The sequence below is a fragment of the Sturnus vulgaris genome, chromosome 1 (assembly GCF_052056855.1).
Source record: "Sturnus vulgaris isolate bStuVul1 chromosome 1, bStuVul1.hap1, whole genome shotgun sequence".
Lineage (NCBI taxonomy): Eukaryota > Metazoa > Chordata > Aves > Passeriformes > Sturnidae > Sturnus > Sturnus vulgaris.
The window spans coordinates 69,053,702-69,075,382 of NC_142243.1; the positions used below are offsets into that span (position 1 = coordinate 69,053,702).

General features: G+C 41.3%; 1 protein-coding gene across 1 annotated transcript in view; it reads right to left on the bottom strand.

Moving 5' to 3' along the window:
• ATXN1 (ataxin 1) overlaps nucleotides 1–21,681 on the bottom strand; it is a 369,363-nt gene that overhangs the window by 342,056 nt on the left and 5,626 nt on the right. The gene's annotated exons all lie outside the window — the stretch shown is intronic.

The following is a 21,681-nucleotide window of genomic DNA, read 5'->3' on the forward strand; positions in this document are numbered from 1 at the left end:
GCAGTTAAAGCCTGCCTTATTGAATTGTGTATTTAACTGAACACTGATCCAACTCCCACTGAAAACCATCCATGTCTTTCCATTACTTTCAGTGGATGTTGGACATGTCTCTTGATGCTTAAGAGAATAGCTAAGCAGGGAGAATTAAGTTACATTTCTGAGCAAAGAAACAGCTTGCTGTTTTGACTTAGTTCAAAGAAACAGTACATTGTGAATATTCCTGCGTATAAAATTACACTGAGATGTAGCTGACAACTGCAGGCCTCCTCGCCATGGCTAACTGCACAAAAAAAAAAGCAGGACAGCAAATAGGTGCCAGGCATCTGCTTTTAAAATGCCTTCAAGTATTCGATTTTCTCCTGTTAGACTGCTGGGTCTCTTACCAAAACCCTTGGGGCACAGTTCAATAGCTCCCATGACTAAGCTCCACGGACTTGTGTCACAGTCATATTTGCACTGCTCCCTGTCCCTTGACAGGTTGAAAAGGCACCAGCTAAGTAATAGAAGCCCACAACACCATAGCAACTGTGGAGGAGAGCACTGGTCTCCCTGTCAGTGGCGATTTCTCTCTGCTAGCCACGCATGGAGGGAGACACATGAGTCTAGGCAAGGGTGACTTGAGCAAAGATGCCTTTTCTCCCATGCCAGGGCTGAGATAGGGGGGGAGGCAGAAGCATCTCAGGAGGTCAGCCCAGCCAGGGCTTGCCCTCCTCAGACATAACCATCATGGACCTGTTTCCATAGGAGTAATTTAATCCCTTGATCTTTACCAGGGAAAGGGCAGCCAACTTTCTGAGACTGAACTCGAGTTGGCTGAGCAACCAGGTGAACAGAGTCGGAGCTACAGACGTCTGAGTGCATCAGCATCACTGGTGCTCAGCTTAGGTGCAGGCCAGAGGATTCCTACCCCTGCAGTTTGGGGACAACCCCGCAGTCCCTGCTCCAAACCACGGACGCCCTGCGAGAGGCAGCGAGCCCTTACCTCAGGCAATGCGTGTGGGGAGGCCTTTTGGAGCCTCCTGCTCGCATTATGAAGAATTGGTCGGTGCACGATGCTGTAACATGTAGTCAATCTCTTCTGAGCACACAGGGTTGAGCGCAGCTTGCTGCTCCTGCCCCGGGATTTTCCCTGGAATTCCAGCACAAAGCGCCCCCGGCAGGGGTCACCCTGCCCCGCGGAACTCTCCCAGCACCGCTCCTCGGGGAGGTCAGGTATTTATTCCTGCCTTTTTTTTTTTTATTATTTTTTTCCCCCTGAGTTTCTGAATAGGAAGGGAGAATATTCCGTGCGTGCTGTATTTATGCCGTTGTCCCTTTTAAGTCAGTTTCCTAAGATACTCAGCTAAAAGAAAGATGTGAATAACTATTTGTTCGCACTGTCACCAGGAAGAAAAACGGGAGAAAAAATAGAGTTCCAAGAATACAGAACGACAAGTTCAAGAAAAGTAAAATTATGTATGTACTATCAGTTTGCTTTTTCTCTTACTCCAGAGGCAGCTCTGCCACAGGAAGCAATGCCAGCCATCCTCCTCAGAGATTTTTCCTACAAGAGTCACCTCTATCAAAGGGAAGCGTTCTATATGATGCTGAAACGAAAAGTTCAAGGGAAGGGAAGGAAATACTCAAAATACTCAGTGGATCGGGGACCGGTTTTGCTTTTATGGGGGTTTGCATCTGTCTGAAGGAAAGGCAATAGCCAGGATCCTGTGGGAGCTGGTGGGAGCTCACAGGGTCAGGCTCCTTTGCCTGAGGCTGACACTTTTGTTTGTCCATAGAGCTCATTCCTGGGCAGGTGCAAGTACTGCTGGAGGTCCCTGTGGGGTATGGTCAGAATTCCTCCCTTCAGGAGTCTGTGTTTCTTCTCCCCTCGTATTGGTTTTGTCTCTTTCTCTTCCCTTCCTCACTTTGTTCCTCTCTTCCTCTGGTACCGTTGCTTATGACCCAGTTTGCCTTCTCTCCAGCATGCAGAGGAGTCACTAGGCATTTTCCTGTCCTTGCTGCACTGCAGTTTTTTATACACAGAAGGAGAATGTTCCATTTAAAATATCAGTCCTTGCTGCTGAACCACCAGAATCCTCCAATTTCAAAACAATGTCTGAACAGCTGGGACAAACGTTTTTCTCACAAAAAGCAAGACATAGTTGACCACTATGCCCTACGTCTTCGGGGAGACACAAAATACACACCTAGACCAAATTCTCAAATAAGATTCGATAATATTCGATAGATATAGCTGGCAGGAACTGAGATGTCTCCACTTTTGAGGCATTTGAACTCAACATCCCAATGGTTTTATGTTGCATAAGTCTCTGTTTTATAAACAGGCTGTAGTGCTGAGACAGTGTGCTGCAGTGGCTCTCGGGAGCTCTCTCTCGTGAAGCCGCACTGTTTCCTAAATTGCTCTGTTCTTTCTTTTAGTATTACCCAGAATGTTGAAACGAAATTTGCTCCTTAGAGCTTTGCATTAGCTGCCTGTCTCTGTCAGTGCACTTCAGACCAAGCCAAAGTACTGAATGGTGGGAGCACAATTGTGTTGCACAATGCGATGCTTTGGCATGAGTTCAAGAAGCTTGAACTTGCCAGAATGGGTCAGTAAATAATGTCATTACTTCCTCTATATACAGAACTTTATATTTAATTACAGATTGTAGTACTAAGGGTACGGAAGGATTGTAAATGGAAAAAAAAAAGAACCAGGAGCCTTCAACCTCCCTTTGTTTTTCAATGTTACCTTTACACTTCAAAACAACTCGTCCTCTTTTCAGCTTCTGTCAGAAGTGCTGGTTTCCTTTGAGGAGCCAGAAGTTCTTATTTCAGGCAGCATATTAAGAAAAACCATATTTTCCCAGCACAGAGTCAGCAAGCACTGAAAAGAGACTTCAGTGACTGTAGAAGCAACTACTGAAAATATCCCAATTGGTGTAAGACTCCTACATCTTAATGTGCAGGGGAAGGTTTGGGAGCAGCAGGCATAGGGAAAGGGCAGGATTAATGAGGAGGGAGGGCTGGATACCAGGGTGCTTTAGGAGAGAAAAGTCCCTCCCAGAATGGCAATTACAAAATTATTTCCCTTCTCCTTTTGAAAAACAAAGCAAAGCAAAACATGAAGTTTTGATAAAACCAAGAGACAATTTTACTTTACCAAGTAAAGCCAGTATCAATCACACACAGCAGGAACTCAATTTAGCACAGTGAATTCCCTCTCTTCTCCTGTTGACTTGCAGATTAGGAAGGCACAGGATAAAGAGATCCTGTCAGGGATATTAATGGAGCTCTCCTGCAAAGATACCATACATAAGCTCTGGTCACAGCCTCTGCTGTGTGGCTCCAGAGCCACAGCCAGCTCTGGAGATGTGTTTCCAGCTGATTGACACTATCTCAGAGAGGGTGAGGACAGAGACAAGCTAGAATGTCCTACCCGAGTGTGTGACCCCTGTGTGCCCTCACTCACAGCTACCCCATTAACCCTTCTGCCTGGGATTTAATTCTGTGGAGTGATTTGTTCTGAAATAGAGACCTGACTGATATATACATAGCAGAATAAACTTGCCCACTATCATCACTTTTCCATTCCCCTTATATTCAATTTTCTCTTGTTCCTTTTGTGTTTTGTGTTAAACAGGCCATCTTTTATTTTTAATATTTGAACATCTCTGGCAGGTGCTAAGTCTGTTCTTCCTCTCTGGCAGTTTTAGCATAAGATTTGTTTTGTTTTGGAGGGAAGTGGGGAAAGAAAATGAATAAGATAAACATAAACAAATTCAGAAAAATATTTGCAAAGACAGCACTGGGAAAATTCTCTCTCCTCCACATGTGCTGTGGCAATACATAGTGACTGGCTGCTAAAGTATGCTGATATGACTGCTTCCATTATTTTCATTCTGTTTATATTCTGGAAGATACTAAAGCCAGCTAGTGATAGGGAAGGTAATGGATATTGGTGATGGCATCTCTGAGGGCTGCTTAGACTCGTGTCACACTTAAAAATCAGAAGAGTAAGATCCTGCTGCAGAAAGCCCTGCCAGCACTAAAAACTCCCTTCTGAAGTGGTACTCTCACTTAGTTGTAAGAGCCATTACCTTTCCTGTTACACCCCCTGGATGCCTAGAGCTAAAAACATGAGCTATTAGAATTGGAATTACTGAGCCAAAGCTCTCAGCCTGGGACTACAAGGGATCACGATCATCAGTGAAACACTGTGTTACACTGTGGCTTCCTCTGCAGTGGGAAATTAAACATGCCTGGGGTCAAGTGGCATGGAATGCCAACATATATCCTATTAAATGGTCCTTGATCCAGAGTATCCTCTGATTTGTGTCTGGGAGCTGTTGAAACAGTGCTAGCTGGCCAATGTAGCAACTGCCAGAGGCTGTTCTGACAACTGAACTCATGACAAGTTTGTTTATCCTCAGAAATCTTCCTTGACACTTTCAATTACTAGAATGGGCACAACCTGTCTGAAACAATGTTTTCCTCACATTTGTGACAGGTGTAGTATTCCTTCCTCTATCCTCAATAAAATATGCCTTTGACTATACTACCAAATTACTTATAATTATCCCATGATTTAATACTTACCTGGTAGAAACAAGCTACTTTAGTTAATAAACAGTCATGTTAAATATGAAACTCATTAACCTGTACCCAGTCTGCTTGTCACAAATACTGTGTTTTTATCCCCAGCTCTAGCAATTGATAAGTTTCATGCTTTACCATATTCCTTTTCTCGTAAGAGTTCCTGGAAGATCACCGCTTTGCAAGGGCAGTTCAAACATTCTTTGTGAGCACTTGTTGGCTGACAGGAAAAAAGAAAAAAAAAGAAATAGAGAGGCTGCTAAAGAGAATTTCCTGATGGATAGCCCTCGTGAACTAGGAAGTCAGTGGACTACAAGTGTTCTCCAGCAACTAAGCTACTCCTAGGCATACCCGTATCAGCCTTCAAAAGAAAAATATACTTCACTATTCTATAGGATTCTGAAAACAAGCACTAGATGGAGCAGTGGGTAAGCGTCTGGACTCTATCCCTGCTTATATTCAATCCATGAAGTTACCAGATAGCCCTCTTGGAATCTGAGCTGACAAGCTGATGCCAGGTCAGTCCTTTGTGAAGACACAAGTGTGCCTTGGGTAGGGCTGAAACATTAGGCCATATTACATGACTCTTTAGATTCAGTGCAATTAACATTGATGTGTAACTGGTGGCCACATTCCTAGATATATTCTTAGATGTTTGTACATCCTTCTTTGTCTAACAGTTTTGACTAATATACATCCTTTTTGAAGATTTTCACTAAAGATCTTTAAGTCCACAGACTCTCACTTATCATTTGGCTGCTGAGGACATCAGTCAACAAAATCAAAGCCAGACCTTTCTTTTTAATTATGGATGGTCCATTACGCCTTGTCTGCCTTACAAAAATATCACAGTTTTTTCACAGCTGAGAGTCCACAAAGACTCTGGTCTTCCTTGGTGTTTGAAGATTCCCAATATAGGGTGTCCCTAATATTAGAAAACAAAATGTATATGAAGGGGGAGAAATTTTCACAGGGTGTCTGGTCTGGGTTTCGGGCATTTTCCTGGTTGGAAAAAAAGTTATCTTGTTGGAGAGGAAAAAGTATATTGTTAGGAAGTAGCCTCATGATTCTTAGAGTAACTTGGAGGGAAAGGGGAATGCTGAAATGAATAGCTTTTAAGCATTTGGGAATGCTAGTGTGGACTTCAGCTTTCTTTAAAGTACAAAAAATAGAAAAGGGGAGGGAATATTTCCACCTCTTCCCTTGACAAAAACAATCTTTGTAATGTCAACCAACAGCTAGTGCTGAGCTTATCACTGCCTCCACTCTACCCTGCTCCACCATCTCTGTAACCTGTTCTGGCTTCTGAAACTCACACCCTTTGCAACTGATTAAATAATGGACTTTGCACTTCAGGCTCTGCATCAAATAAGAGAAAAATATCCTGTGGGTTGCAAATGGAGTTACTAAGTCTAGCATCAAGACCCTACATTTGAAAATTCATTGTAAAATGAAAGAGGGTCACTTGTAAAATGAAAAATTAAAGATTATTGTTTTGAAAATAACAATTGTTTTAAGGCCTTACCCTTCCTTGTTTTTTCCCTCTGGACTGTTTATCAAAACCTGCCCTCGTTTGCCAATTTCACAGCAAATTACTTCAGTTTTCCAGAAACTGCAGATGTCCCTCACCAGATTACTAAGGAAATAACAGTAGAGTATCTAATGTTTGCATGAGAGCTATTTGAAGAATTATTCATGTCAGCAGTTAGTCATAAACCTTTATACAAATATTTATATCACCAGAAAGCTGATGACAACCCTAAATTCTTCTAATTTTTCCCTCCACTCTTCCCTTTTCTAATGTGCTTCCTATATGAATCCAATGATTTGCCCAGAATTCATCCATCTGACTATGTCTAGAATATGCTCCAAGGAGGCAGGAACAGCTTACAGCTTGGTTAGAAGGACTCAAAAATAAGTTTCATTTACTCATGTAAACCTGGCATTTAGCTGAATTCAAGCATTGACAGGCTACTGGTTGTTGTTTAGCTGCACAAGCAATTTATTTAACATTTTAAGACCCAATGTAGCATCGTGCTACATCTCTCAATAGTCCCAGTAGCAGCACCTGTCAAGAGAGGCATCAGTGGCTTTCTCTGCAAGGGAGAGCCATGCCCAGCCCACACAAACAGTAATTATTGCTTTGTTCAGTCACTGGTAACAAGAATTGATGCCCAGACAGCCAAGAGTGGTCAAAGAGCTCATTGTCATCTCCTCCAGCACAGGTACCACAGGCAATCACTGAGAAGGACGGACTGGAGACAGGAGATTGCCTCCTTTATCTGTGCCTAAAGCTGGTCCTGGTTCAAGGTGTGATGGCAGAACATGTCAACATGTGACAGCACCCTTATTTTCACAGTGTATGCAAGATGTCAGCATTAAAACCCTGGCCTGGGAAAGGCTGAAAATAAGCAAAGGAATGCTGAATCACACCTTAAAATCCTACTCCAGAGAAATGCAAAAAGACAGTATTAACCTGAGCCAAAAGCATTTGGTATTGGAAGGAAAACCCAAGCAAGAGTGGCTAAATTGACAGAAAAAAAGACCTCAATTTATGCAAATATGAATGACAATATTGATCAAGAACATCACTGTCACATAATAGGGAAAAGTAATTTGTACATGGCTATATCTGCTGGCAGTATTTCTGTACATAATTACTCTGAGGCTCAATTTAGTAATGATTATCACTGCGACCATTTTAAAGAAGAAAAGAGTATAGGATGTTAGCAGAGAAGTTTTGTTTGTTACTTTGTTAATAATTATTTGCATAATGCCTTATTAGTCATCATTTGTATTTGTGTAGAGGCTTTCATTAAAAAGTACACTCTACAGAGAGACCTAATTGATTCTATAGAGAGAACCACACTGATTTTGAAGACATGCACAATAAATATTACATCACTTTCACTTGCTCTTCTGTTGGCTATACAGGAAACAAATCCTCTTTCTACCACGTACTCAACCAACTCCAAAAAACTGGAGACCCAGATATAAACAGATGTATGCTAAAACAGTGAGTACACATACCATACTCTCCAATTGCCTAAAATATACATATTATTGCAGTATGCCCCTATTTCAAATGACAGTTGATCTGAATTATGATAAGATATTTCAACTAAAGATTTTACCATTTATAAACATTTATTGAACTTGAAAGCCATGCACTTATTCAGCAGCATGTTATTCCACTTAATGGGATAGCGAAGAGTAGAAGCAAAACCAGGCTACCTGCACTTTTTGGCATCCTATGTAGCACTGTCATCAAAGTGATGCTGTGGCAAGGGCAACAGCTCAAGCATATCACTAAGCTCTGAAACAAGCTATGCCATCATGTGAAAGTTCCCATGAAGCCCCAGTGACTGTTAAGTAATTGAATGTGAATGGCTTGAAAATGGAGTATTTCCAACAATTCCTTTGCAAAAGACTGAAGTTTTGTTCACTACTGTCTCAAACAATAATAGAATCAAAGCACAAAATCCCTATGCAACAGCAGATTAAAGAGAACACAGAGAGCGTAAAGTATTCCTGAAAAATAAAATTAAGGATAATCTTGTATTAAGTGTTTGGATTCAGCCTGCATCCAGCAAGAAAATCCTACAATAAGTACCTATAGATTCATCTTCTGGTAGCATGAAATGTCACTGGTTTCCCCACACTGTCACTGTGACCCTCTGCGCAGTGGAGTCAAAATAATTTGGCTCATTGCTGTGAACTCTCTGTTCTGTTACTGTCAGAAGACAGCACTCTTTTTCTGCCAAAAATATGGGATGTGTGCAAAGCAGAAAGATTTGGGCCTTGCCCTTTCCCCATTGCCCACTACCCCTTCCCTGACCCTTCCCCTCTCCTTCCCTTCCCTTTCCTTTCCTTTCTGTGCTTTGCTTGGGACAGCAAAACAGCTGTTTTATTGGTGTGATCCTGGACAATTAGGATTAAAGATCTATCAATTTATACCCAGTGTACATATATATATAGTATATGTATATTTGTATACACAGCATTTTATATCAGCCAGTTTCACGTGATTATGGGACTTTGTTTGCTTTCTGGTAGAGTATACCTTTTATTTAATAAGAGGAACATAGGTATTGCTGCTTTTCCTGGATGCCTCTTGGGAACTTTCTTTGACATCTAAAGCCTTTTTCTGGCAACCAGTTTGTTCTCTAACAACAGCAGGCTGGGAGTTGTGATAGATCCCATTTAGTCTTTTGAGAAACAACTAAATTCTGTGAGTTAACTTGTCTTCTTTTACCATCTAAGGAATATTGGCAGGCTGCAACCATTTTCCTCTGTTAGCCCTTGAAATGATTCTTCATGCTTTTGTCACATAATTAAAATTAGATTATTGCAACTCCCTGCTGGCTGGCCTTAGAGCTTTGTAAACACTCCAGCTGGCCCCTAGGTTCATAGTGAAAGGGATGCTCTAGGCATATTCTTTCTTTGTCCTCTCTTCTCTCATCTGTGTTGAAATCACTGCACTTGCTAACTGCCAGCAGAATGTATTGGGTTATTGCTTTCTAAGGGCAGTGAACATAATGTTAGAGACATTATGTGCCAAAGTCTCTCTCAAGCTTTGCTTGAAAGAGCCTGGATGCAAGAGCTTTCAATCTATTTTCTCTTTGTTGGTGAGGTCTCTTTTTGCTGAAAAGAAGGGAAAGAAGGGGGAGGGCGTGGAGGAGCTCAGGCTCTCCTAACAGAGCATTCAAACAGAAAACGCATACAGCTACATGATTTCAAAAGCAGGAGCTGACTTTCACTGACCAGTATGTAAATACCATGGATATTATGCAGTTGCTTCTTCTCCTATGACAAAATTACTCCCTTCCACCCCAAAAGATGAAAGCCATTTTGAAATAACAGCACTCCCACTATAGCCAGGATTTCTGAGTTCAGTAGGCAGCATTCCTGGCTGACTTCTTTTTATGTCACATTTGCTTATGGACCGTTACTCCCACATTCACATCCATCCCGTTCCGTCTTATAAATCTTGCATGGAACATCGCAACCGTGTGAGATTTGCCTGATGAGCTTGTAGGGATTATCATATTAAAGTTCTCAAGGGTCTGAATGACTAATTGTTAATGAGAAAGAACAATTCAGGGATAATGGTGCTTTAAAAGTAAGTAATACTAATGGCATAGTTTGTGTTTGGATGTGATTGCGCATATTGCTGTCACAAGTAGAGATTATCTTTTAGTGTCCTCTGGTTTTATGGGCCCATAACCTCAGCTCTATAATCAGATAGTCAGTAAGCACTTATGCTGCTGAAGGAGAATTATCATGGTGAAGAAGCACACACAGGCAGTAAAGCTGGCTGTATTGAACTCTCCAAAACTATCAGAGCCTCATCACTGAAGCCAAGAGTACATTTGTTTGGGTTGAGTTTTCACACAGTCTTGGCCAGCCAGTGTTATGAAACGGTGACTATGGCTGCAGAACCACAGGAGTGATACTGTAGAATACGAATATTCCCCTTATTTGTGCTTCACCTTATCTCTCATATTAATGATTTATGTTTCTGCATGGTCACCTCTGTGCCCAGTCACTTTTTCTGTGCTATCTGTTCCTTTGGATACCAATATTTAGTCATGCAGTGCTGTTACTAGCCAGGGGTTTGATTTTAAATCCCTTGGACAGATTTCCAGAACGACTCCCCCATCCAGCTGAAAGCATAAGCACTGCGGGTCTTTGGCAGCTCTGCAAATCGAGACTGCAGCTCCTAGAAGAAGTCTGAAAACAGTTGATTCTTACACTCAGCTTCCTGCCACAGTGCAGTTTGTGACTGCTGGCAGCCACAACATAGCATAAGCTCTGTTTCTTTTTTCCCCTGTCTCGTTGGGGCTTTTACTAACATAAATATGTTACCACGGGTGAGCAAGTGCACACCGCCATGGCTAATGCAGAGAACATCCTCTCCTATGACAGAGATGGCATTTGCCATGCTCTGCTGCCTTCCCAGTGCAAACATCTCTGCTGGGGACCTCACCACTGCAGTGCTGGCATGCCACTGCCTTTGAACAGGGACGGTGCCAACCTCCCAGACAGCCGTAAGCATGCAAAGCCAAGACACCATGTATCAGGGCCTGTGCATGTGTCAAGGACAGGTTTCCCAGCCTGAAATGTCAAAGCAACTGTTTTTTCCCTCAGGAGGTGCATTTGTCTCTATGGTGAAGAAAATGTATTATCACAAGTGTTGCCTTTGAGCTCAGAGCTGGATAAAGACCAAACAGACACCGAATCCAGCAAAATTTCAGCTCCCCCTCTTCAGAAACATTCACATCCTCTGACAAGCTTTTTCTTCCAAGAACCAGTCTGCTTCCAAAAGGAGAGAACTGAATACTGACCAACACACTCCTTGATTCCAGACTTTACATGACAACTGCTTGGAAAGCAACAGAAACTCTCAAGGCCAGTGCCCTTGTTAGCCAAATCGGGACTCCACTTCTCCACTTCTCCGTGTCCCCAAACGTTAGCATAGATAAATGACCTATAACTGGGCTCTTCCTTTTGCTCCTAACATTACAGACTCCACACAGAGGTACAACCCCTAGTTTCAGACCTGGGGGCTTGCAGAGGGCTGTGCAGTGATCCTGTTGTTGCTGAGTCTAAAAGGCATGAAGGGGGTGATTCCAGCACTCTGCCAAGCCAGCTAGGACCCCTGCTCCTGACCTCACACCAGCTTCCTTCTGGGTGTCAGCTGCTGACTCTGACTGAATCAGTCATTGCTGAGAGCCAAAGGAGCCAGGACCCACAGGGTATTTCACTCCTAAAACATCTTGCAATGCTGCAGAAATGCAGGCTTGTGGAATAAAACAGACAGTTAAGCAGAAGATGGATACTTTATCACTTGACCAAAATGGGCAAGCAGAAAATCTCCAGTTGCCTTTCACAAGTAATTTCATGTTATTTCTCCTGTGTTGCTCTGATGTTTTGTTTCAAAGAGAGTGAGAGTGATACCGAGTTTTGTTTCTTTCTTTATTTTTAATTAGCACATCTGGGCAGTGACCCAATCAAAGCCTCATCTCCCTCACAGAAGCCTGTCTGACCACAACTCGCATGTTCCAATTTTCATTCACAGGCAAAGACTATCTGTTGTCCAAGTATTTTTACTCTGTCATAATCAAAATACAAATTGTAGCTTAACTTAAAATAGACATGTCAGAAACACTTGACATGACCTGCATACCTGTCAGCAAGTGATAATCAAATTTCCTTGCCATACTAAAGTTGGGCAGAAGACATTTATTAAAAAAAACCAACAACCCAATCTATCTGGTTTCCATATCATATTGAATTTCTGAGACACAATGGGAGTTTTTATTTTATGCAAAGAAGTTTAAAAAGAGGTACAAGCAGTTAAAGGCATGCTTGATGAAGCTGGGACAAGGGTACAACTTCTCTTTGAAACAGCTTACATGCAGCATTACTGAAACTTAAAGAGCAGAGGTGGAATTATTTCGCTGCTTTTTCCATTTATTGATTATGTAAATACAGTTTCCCTTGTATAAATATTTTGCTTCTCCATTTCTCTCTGAAAATCAAACAGCAGCAGTGCCAGAAAAGCAGGGAACACAACTGTAAATTTGGCATTATGGTGTGTTTGGAAAAGTTGAGAGCACAAATTGTAGTGCATTTTTAATGAAGGTAAAACCCAAACTGACACTGTCCCTTACAAAATTATTGGGAAAAAAATGACACAATACCAAAAGGAAACATCATACAGAGAAGTTTTAGGGTTTTTTTTTAAAAATGCAGTGATAACATGGCAATGTTTAGCAGAAAAAGATAAAGGTGTAAGGAAAGAGAAATTACTCCAGCTCCTTTCTGCATAAACTTCCTCTGGAAGTGTTTGCCAGAAACAAAAAGCACACCCCATGACCAAGACAAATAAAACAAATAGGCCTGTATAGTACATGGTTAAAATTATCAATGTCTCACTAACTTGTGATCCAGACTAAGCAGGGCATTAAAAAAAATCCAAAAGAGCACAGCATCTTCTATTCCTGAAGAGACTGAAAGGGTACACTGACATAACAGTTTCCAACAGCTGTGATAACAGCCTGTGCAGGGTCACGCTGGAGCTGATGGACAACAGCCCCTTGCACACAGAGCCCTGGAGCCGTGCTCTGCAGGGCTGCCTGCTGCCAGGCTCAGCTCTGGTTACCTTGTACAGTATATCACAGACTAATCCTTCTGTACTTGTCTGAGTCCTCCTCCGAGGGTTCTCCCCCATCTCCTTTTCTGGTTTTGCCAAGGCAGAGGAATGCCTGTCCCTGCCTCCTTTACTTGAATTTGCCTGTTTCAGCTTCTGACGCAGAATGGCCCTTCCTCGCCCAGAGGTGTTGTGAGACACGTAGAAGAGGGCTTTTCCTTTCCACACTAATTGCGTGAGTTTGGGATGTAAAAGTTCCAAACCTCTGCTAAATTCAGCATCAGAACAAAAGCATCTCTTTGTCATGACATCACTGCTCTAAGACAGGAACTTACTGGGTTAAAATCTGAGACATTTATTCGAACAATCTCCCACTAAGTTCAATGCAACTGTACTGAGAGGAAACTACAGTGGGGACTGCTGAACAGAAAAGCTCACAATTAACAACTAATTGTCCCAGGAAACCTACTGCTGTGGGAGACACTGTTGCCCTTGATCCCATGAGACAGGAGGACCAGGACACAGCAAGCTTTGGCCCTCTTTGCTAGCCTTAACCCCAGCTCTGGGAAGATTCCTGTTCCACTCTTCCATGGAAGAGGACCACAGTAACACACCCCAGAATACTTCAGCAGGATAAAATGGAGGGCAAGCTGCCCACAAACACAAATGGTAAGTAAGGAAAGTAGATACCAGGCCTCCTTAGCTGATGAATATTCCAAAATAAACGTCACAGGAAGAGACCTTTCTCCTGTCCAGCAGCTCAGCTTCAAGAGGGACATTTGCAGATCAGGTGTTGCCATGGGATGCCTTCAGATACAGTCTCAGGATGTCTTGACTGTTCCCTGTGGATTCACAGAGCAGGTGAAAGAGTGAATTCTGAAGATGTTGTCCTCTCTTTATATTTAGTCTGAGGGACCTGGAGTCTGACTCTTCATAAGTCTAAAAAATTGCAAAGACCATGTAATTGCTGGCGGGAGGAAGTGTGACTGGCACCCCAGGGAAGCTGAGGAGCATTAAAAACTAAAAACCAAACCTGACTTTTTCTGCAAAGATGCCACCTGGATTCTGACAAAAACAGATTTGCAATGCAAATTTGCATATTTAAGGAAAGTCTGAGTGCAGAAGGCTAGAAAGGTGTCAAATGTCTGATACAAACTATGTCTGAAAATATGTGAAAGGAGTATGGATAAAGACGATGTCAGAGGCATTTACCAGTTTTCTGATTATTTGTCTTTGCAGATGGTAATTTGTGTCAGTGCAATTTTTAAGCTGCTTCTGGAATTCTCCCTTTCTGTTCCTCCAGGTTCAGCTGTCCCTTTGCAATCCTTTTGCTCTGGACTACATGCTAATGCCCTCTGATGTGCCAAATGGGGAGAGAACCAGTTGCATATGCCATGCTTTACTGGAGGGGATAAAACCTCTGAAAAGCAGCAGGAATTGTAAATTTTTAACCTTTTCCTCCTTCCTCTTTCTCACACAAACTGACTGTGATTGCATTTAAAAGGCAGAATCAACACATGAGAATACACAGTCGAAGGATGCAGAATTCATACTCTAAGCAAACAATGAAGAGTAGCTGCAAGACTTTTGGCACCTGAGTATGATGAAGCTTTCAAGAGCATTTCCTCTTGAAAGGACCTGAATTACTGGAGATTACACATACTGCATACTCAACTTGCACACTTACAGAAAAATTCCCTTTTAGGCAATTGTAAAATGCATGTGTTTCAGCCATTTCCCTGGCACTAGTATAAACAAAAATAAGGAGAAGAGGGCTCCAGAGGACTATTCACAGAGACTGAGGATTAGTGGAAGAAACATGAAACCCTGAAAGGTGTATATACCCATATTTTCTCTAATGCTCATAAGCAACTACTGGGTAAGCAAATGGCCACTCCTAGTATGACTAATGGTGTAACTACTTAAGGACTTATTTCTACTGAAGTTTATGAAAGTTAAATCAAAACAAAGCACACAGTTTAAAATAGAAATGTTCACTATCTGCTATGAGCTGCAGCAGACTACTTCAGCCCATGTATGATTTTAAGCACATGATTTTAAGGAGATGTGGTGCTTACAACCACGTGCTCACATTGACTGCTTTGTTTAGGTGGGGTCTCCATCTGACCATACTGAGCTGCACATCCAAAGTCTTTGCAACTTTACTTTGTAGCCATTAGTTTTAGCCCCACAGGAAGATACTTAGAAATATCTGAAATAATTAAATCAGGTCTGTACAGCAAGAAAAGGAATCAAAGAAATATGGTCACTATGGCAACAAATATTTTCTGGATGTAGTTTTGCTTCTAACCAGCAATGGCGTCCCCATGTTCCTAACAATGGCAAAAGTTGTTGGCTTTTCTTGTTTGCCTGTTTGTATTAAATGTGTTCTTACAGAGCAAAACAATAAATGTAATATTCAAGTATTTTAGACAAAAGTTCCTTTTCAGAAGTATTTTACACTAGTTTAAAAAATATTAGGAACTTGAAAAAGGAATCCACTGTTCTCACATCTTCTTAATGCTCTCCTGCCTCCCTGGCACAGAGTGAGCCTCTGCTACACTGAGAAATTTCATATACCTCAACTCTGCATTCAGATATTAAAGTGATCCTTTCTCCACCAGCAACAGCTAAAAGCAAGGTTAGAAAATGATGCCACAAACCAAACTCCTGCTTTCAACAGGCAGTGCTGGCTGATTCCTGTGTCCATATGAAACAAAAACAGAAAATAAAAGGTGCTCACACTTCACCAGACCCCACCTGCAAAATATTCTTCTGGCCATGTCAATCACAAAAGTTAGGCCCTACATGCAGTGCATGCTGGAAAATGTCCAGGTAATGTCCGTGCATAAGCTCTGAAATCACCAAGGTGGCCACAGCCTCCTTGGAGTTTTGCAAATTTCATGCTTTGTGGATTGAGTCTTTGATAGGTTGTAGATATCTCAGAGGGCTTTGTGAATTTGTCTGCACCTTGGTGGAGCTCAAAACCACCAAGGAGCTGTTTGAGCTTGCTTTCTCTTTTACTTTTTTTTTCCCTTGAGCACATAAAACAGCATTTCAAACATAGTTTCAAACACCTATCTTGTCCATTGCCAAATGGGAGGGCATTTCCAGGACAGGTCTGTATTTCCTTTCTGGTTTTATGTTCCTGTTTTTATAATCAGTGGCCTCAAAGGTATGCAATCAGTCCACCTATTTTTTTCCTTCACTTAAAAACTAACAAATCCATTGGCAGTGTCAACCAAATGCAGAAAAGGAGGCCAGTCTTCAGATTGTACAAGTTGTTCAGATTGTACAAGTTTCATGAAAACTGTTCTTTGGTAGAGAGAAGTGATCTTTTCCATTCCATGACTGCCAGAAAAGTTTGTTCACTGTCTTGTCAGTTGTGCAAGAATTTGTGTTAGCACTGGGGCAAGAGGCAAAAAAGTACCCAGCTTCTGATTGCCCCACTCAAGGGAAAAGGCTCAGTGGGAGCTGACATCTTTTTTAGACACCAATATAAATCATGGCTCTTTATGAAATCAGCCTTTGTAACTCCCAGTGTACCTGACCTTGCCAATTTTACATAGACAATTTAATTGTTAATATTGATCTTCAAGTGTCTCTTCATAGTTGCCTGTGCCAACTCAGATGGGAAGTTTTAGATTGAGGTCACTCTCCAATGTACATTTATTCATTTATTTATTTATGATAATCAGCATGTGATATTTTGGAGAAGAGAACTCTATACATGCAAGGGAGGCATTAGGTTTGTAAAGCTCAAGCTACACTCTCCACACAACCAAAACAGCAGCAAAGTCACACAGAGATGCTGGAGCAAAGGATATGCTCAGTGAGCTTCTGACTTGCAGATTTTGGGGTTTGTTTTTCTTCTCTTTTATCAATGCAGGAATTTCACGCTAGCAAAGGAGCTATAGTTGAAATGAGGTATTTAAAAAATCAGCAACAAAGTACTTGGAGCTGACATGACTACTTTCCCTCTGATCTTTAGCCTTCAAGCCCCTCCTGACACAACTCACCTTCTGGGCACAGCAAAGAGAGCAAAGGAAACTGATGACCTCTCACCCACATCAGCACCCACAGCAGCAGTACTAGCACATTAGCCCAGGCTGCTCTGGGAATATACAGCTGGATTTTTGGCATGATACTTATCTTCTTTACTCATACAGTGTCTTCAAGCAAATATTCTTAGTAAAAGTAAATGCTACTAGACTTGTCCTATATTAAAGAATGTCTTCATGTGTATGGGTAAGGAATTAATAAAATCTGAGGTCCCTTATGTTTGCATTGAGAGGGTACCCCCACCCTCAATGTGGCTGTTTGTTAATGGGGTGACAACTGCAATGTAGGGTTATCTGACATTTGTTTTCTAATGCACATGCTGTTTCAAAAAGAATAATGAAAATGTAAATAAATGCAAAGGAATCCTGAGGACAGAAAAATATTTACCAAAAAACACTTAATGAAAAGCCCACATATCACTCTGTATTGTTTCACTGACCATCTATATATGTTAATTCTTCTAAGCCTCATTTGCCTAACAGCATGGAAACTGCCAGCATTTTAAGAACTGCTATCAGATAACTTGAAATGACATTAGACAGACCATACAAACAGCAAACAGACTCTACTGACTGTTTTCTTGGATCTGATCTGAGGTGCAGCATGGTTTTGCTACACGTAGACTTTAAGGTTGCTGGACACAACCTGAGTCCCTAAGCTTCTCTGGTAAGAGAAGTTACACAATATATTCCAAGGATGGGGCTCTGAGAAATTTCATGTGTCGGGAACTGATCTGAAATTTTAATTTATACTCTTGCCAGTCCAGGGGGTTGTTTTTCCCCACTTCTATCTTCTCATACTTTGCTGTCAATACTTAGTCAGTGAGATGAGAAAACTGTTGCATAATTCCTGAATTTCACTTTTAGGACTGTTCTTGTGATGCATCCAGGGTCGCAGCAGTACAGAGAATTCCCAAGCCAGAACTCCCTGTGCTACACGCTAACTCAAAACAGTCACAAAGAGAGACAGGCGGTATGGATCTCAACCGCAGAGATACTCTGAGATCTTGAAAACACTTGTGAATGTACTGAACTCACTAAAAGGAACACTATTATTTTCTATTTCCTTTCACATGTTTCAAAAGATGCTTATTAGGATGACAGCACAGACAAAACTAGTAAACTTACAAAGGATGTCTTTATGGAAGAGGGAGGAGAACAGAACAAATCCCCCAGAACAAACTGTATTTCTAGTAAACAACTATGCATCCTTTCACAAAGATTTCCTCCATTTAAATAAGATTATGAAAAGATTTTCCCATCCTCTGCATATAATGTCAAATTGAAATGACTTTTCTTACTCACTAGTATTTCTCATTAACTTCTAATCTGGTTGCTTTTAGGGTCTCTATTTTTTTCAAGCCAGCTGCCTCCCCTCCACCCCTCCATTTTAATAAAACCTGTTAAGATGCTTCAGAGTCAAACATGAACAAAAATCTCCCATTCCCTCCAAAGTATGGCATTCATGAAGATGTCATTAATAAATAAACATTCTCTAGTGTTCTGTTTCTTTTGTCTAGCTTATTGGTGTTGAGAAACCTTCTTCTTAATTTATTTATGTTGGTATTTTATTTCCTTATTGAGTTTCAAAGATGAAAAGAGAAAAATAAGTACCATGGAAATAGCTGATAGACTGAAATGACCAAGAATTTTCCCAGGGAGGTTAAAAAAATATGCTTTAATATTTTAATAAGTTATTGGTGTCTCGTTATTTCATTTAATATACCTGCTTTTAATATGGAATGCATGACATTCTGTGTATGAGAGTAGACATCAAGCCAGTATAGTCAAATCAATGTGCAAGAATGCAGTTTCTCCTACTTCTGATTTAATGATATTGCATTTTAGGACCCTAAACGACTGTTGTGCTCTGAAATGAGGCAATCCTGCCTAGTCCAGCCTTATTCAAATGGTAGAGTATGTACAGATTAGACAGCAGGTCAGTTTTGCACAGATCCACTGAGGTCCCACACACTTTCCTGCAGCAGATGCAATATCCTTACCTTTTCCCAAATTCCATAGGGACACAGTGCATGGTAATATACTTGCAGCTCCCAATGAAAAGACAATGTGCAGGATCAGGTCAGCAAGTGGGCTGATCTCTTTATGTCACCTTGTACTTCATAACAGATCTTGGTAAACTGAGCAAATTTCAGAAAAATTATTGCTCAGACTCTAATTTCAAAACGAATTGATAAACCTCAATGAAAATCAACAGACTTTGACAAATGTTAATTGGGTAGGCAGGATGCTTATCTTAGGTCTCAAAATACAGTCTACCTTTCGTGTCTTAAAAATCCAAGCACTGTACCTGATTCTTATATGCAGTTAATAAGAAATTTTAATTGTTTCATGTTGCCTGGGTCCATTTTTCAAAGCCACAATAATTCTTTGGTAGAATTAAATCCAACTGGATCCCTGTACATGCTTACCAAAGGACAATGTAGTATCTTTTCTACAGCACTGTTAACACACTCACAGCTGTATTTTCTCAGCAAAGGTCCTTTCTAGAGGTGAAAATGGAGGCATTAGAGCACAACACGCTTTCTGAGTCCTACTTCATAACCTCACACCTTATATGAACTGTGAAACTTAAGACTAAGGGACAAACATGACAAACCAGCCAAACAGTACTATTTTTATTCTCATGACAAAGCCTGAGTTTGGTTGGTTGGGTTTTTTTACTTCTTTTTAAAGGCAAAAGTCATGCCTTTTCCAACTGAGGACAATAAAGGCTGTAAGAATGCTTAGAAACCTCACATTACCTTACTGGGTTGCAGCAATAAGTATGTAGATGCTATACTGACGAAACTCCCGCTAGCCAAGCGGCAAAATGCTCCAACTTCCACTTGTACTGCAAAACAAAACAACAAAAAACCAACCTGCTGCATAGTTTTGAAGCCATAGCCCTTGGGGCTAGAATCTTACAGGTTAAACTTACAGGTAAATTTTTGACAGAATTTGACTTTCAAATTTGTAGGGTAAATATAGAAAGCAATGGTGACTCAGTGGAGGCAGAGTTCCTCCCTTCTGAGTCACTTCTGCTTGGATATCACAGGAAGATGGGAGCAGTGCTGTATACCTGCAGGTGTCACCTTACCAAGGGATCGTGCTACAGAGATCCTGACCTTTTGGCAGGGTGTGAAGAAAGCCTCCACGATCTTTTGCAGACGGGGGCTTATTCCACTTTAGTGTTTGGGCCAAATTCTAACTTACTTCGTTTCTACCTACCAAAAAAAGAAAACACAGAAAAAAAAAAATCTCTGAACCAGCAGAGATAATGTGGTCTGACAGTCCTTGAAGAAGAGGAATGCTGTGTTACAGAGGAGTGCTGGCTGTACCACAGCAGCAGGTGGTGAGACTCAGTGTAGGGTAGTAAATCTCTCCAAGGTCCCTCTGGAATGAAGGCACTGAACGACCATCGCGTGCTGCTATTTTTTTTAACAAATCACATCTAATCCAACAAGTGGAACCACCTTAAAGCTATTGTTATATTGCAGCTATTTTTAGTTGAAGAAACCAAGACTGCAAAGTAAACTGGATAGTAAGAAGCTCAAACTAAAAATACTTGACAGCAACATGATATCTTTGGATCAGAAAACATGGTAGAGCTAGTAAACAAGCTACATTCTCCTACAACACAACTCATGAGCACAGTAAGGGTGAGACTGGCAATACACTGCCTAACCAGAGAGAGGACAGGGCATAAATGGGATGACCTCCAGCTAAAGTCCATCTTCCCTCCTAAGTCCTCTCTTCAGCCCTTGCAGAGAAGCTCTGGTCTGATTGTCCAAGTCAGAACATGAAGAACTCCTCCACATCCCTAGCAAAAGATGCTGTGAGAAGAAGAAGGAACACAAATTTAATTCATCTGCTTTTCCTCTACGTGTGTTTGTGCCCCAGATACCTCCAAAGGAAAGGAGAGGACAGTTCTCTGGAGCAGTTCTCTCTCGTCTTTGCTCGTGCTGTGATTAGCAGACATCCCTGGGTGAGTGCTGAGGAACACTGAAACCTTTCTTTTCCTCTTAATGAAAAAGTAGTCAAAGGAGCATTTTGGACTCTAACTGCTTCAGCAGTGAGGTGAAAGCAAATTTTCTTGCAAACTCAGTTTCCCCACTACAAGCAATACAAGAACTAAGTCCTTAAAAAAAAAGAAAAAAAAAGGTTGGATTGACTTGACAAATGAGGATGTGGTACTTTCTGGCCATAAATTAGAACCTTCCAGGTCTCTGACAGAAAAGTGCGAGTCACTCCTCTGGAGGGCTGAGAGTGCACAAGGCCACTGACAGCTATTCCTGAATCCAGAGCTGCAGTACTATGGCATTCATGTCATCAGTTTCTCACTAAGGACTAAGGGGCTGAAGTGTGTTTGAATGAGCTCTTCTCTGCATTTCTATCCGTGTATCCACTTTTATTTTCTACTAACCTACTTCTGCTAAGAGAAGTGCAGCGTTCTATGAGGCTGATGTCTGGCATACAGCTTGTCGACTGCCAGTTTAATCCCTTGTAATAATAACTGGCGAGGGTTTAGTGACTGTCTTTCACCAGCATCCCCATATTTGTTTCTTTTTTTTTTTCCCACTTATTTGACTGCAGGTCAGATGCAACCTGATGTAATTTGGTTTCATTTCTTTGCTTTTAGCAGTGCTTCACCAGTTTAGACTGGTTGAGAATTTTTTCTTAACAATATTCTTTGTACCAGACTTCTTGTTTCACATACAAAATACAAGCAAGTAATGAGTTATGTGTTTTATCAGTCCAGGCTATGTGTATATAGCTCAGCAGACAGGTCCAAGAACTGGTTTTCCCATTGGGTACTATGGTGGGTACAACATTTTAAAGATGCACAGGAGTGTGTTTAGCAGGCAGTCATTCAGCTATTGCGCCACA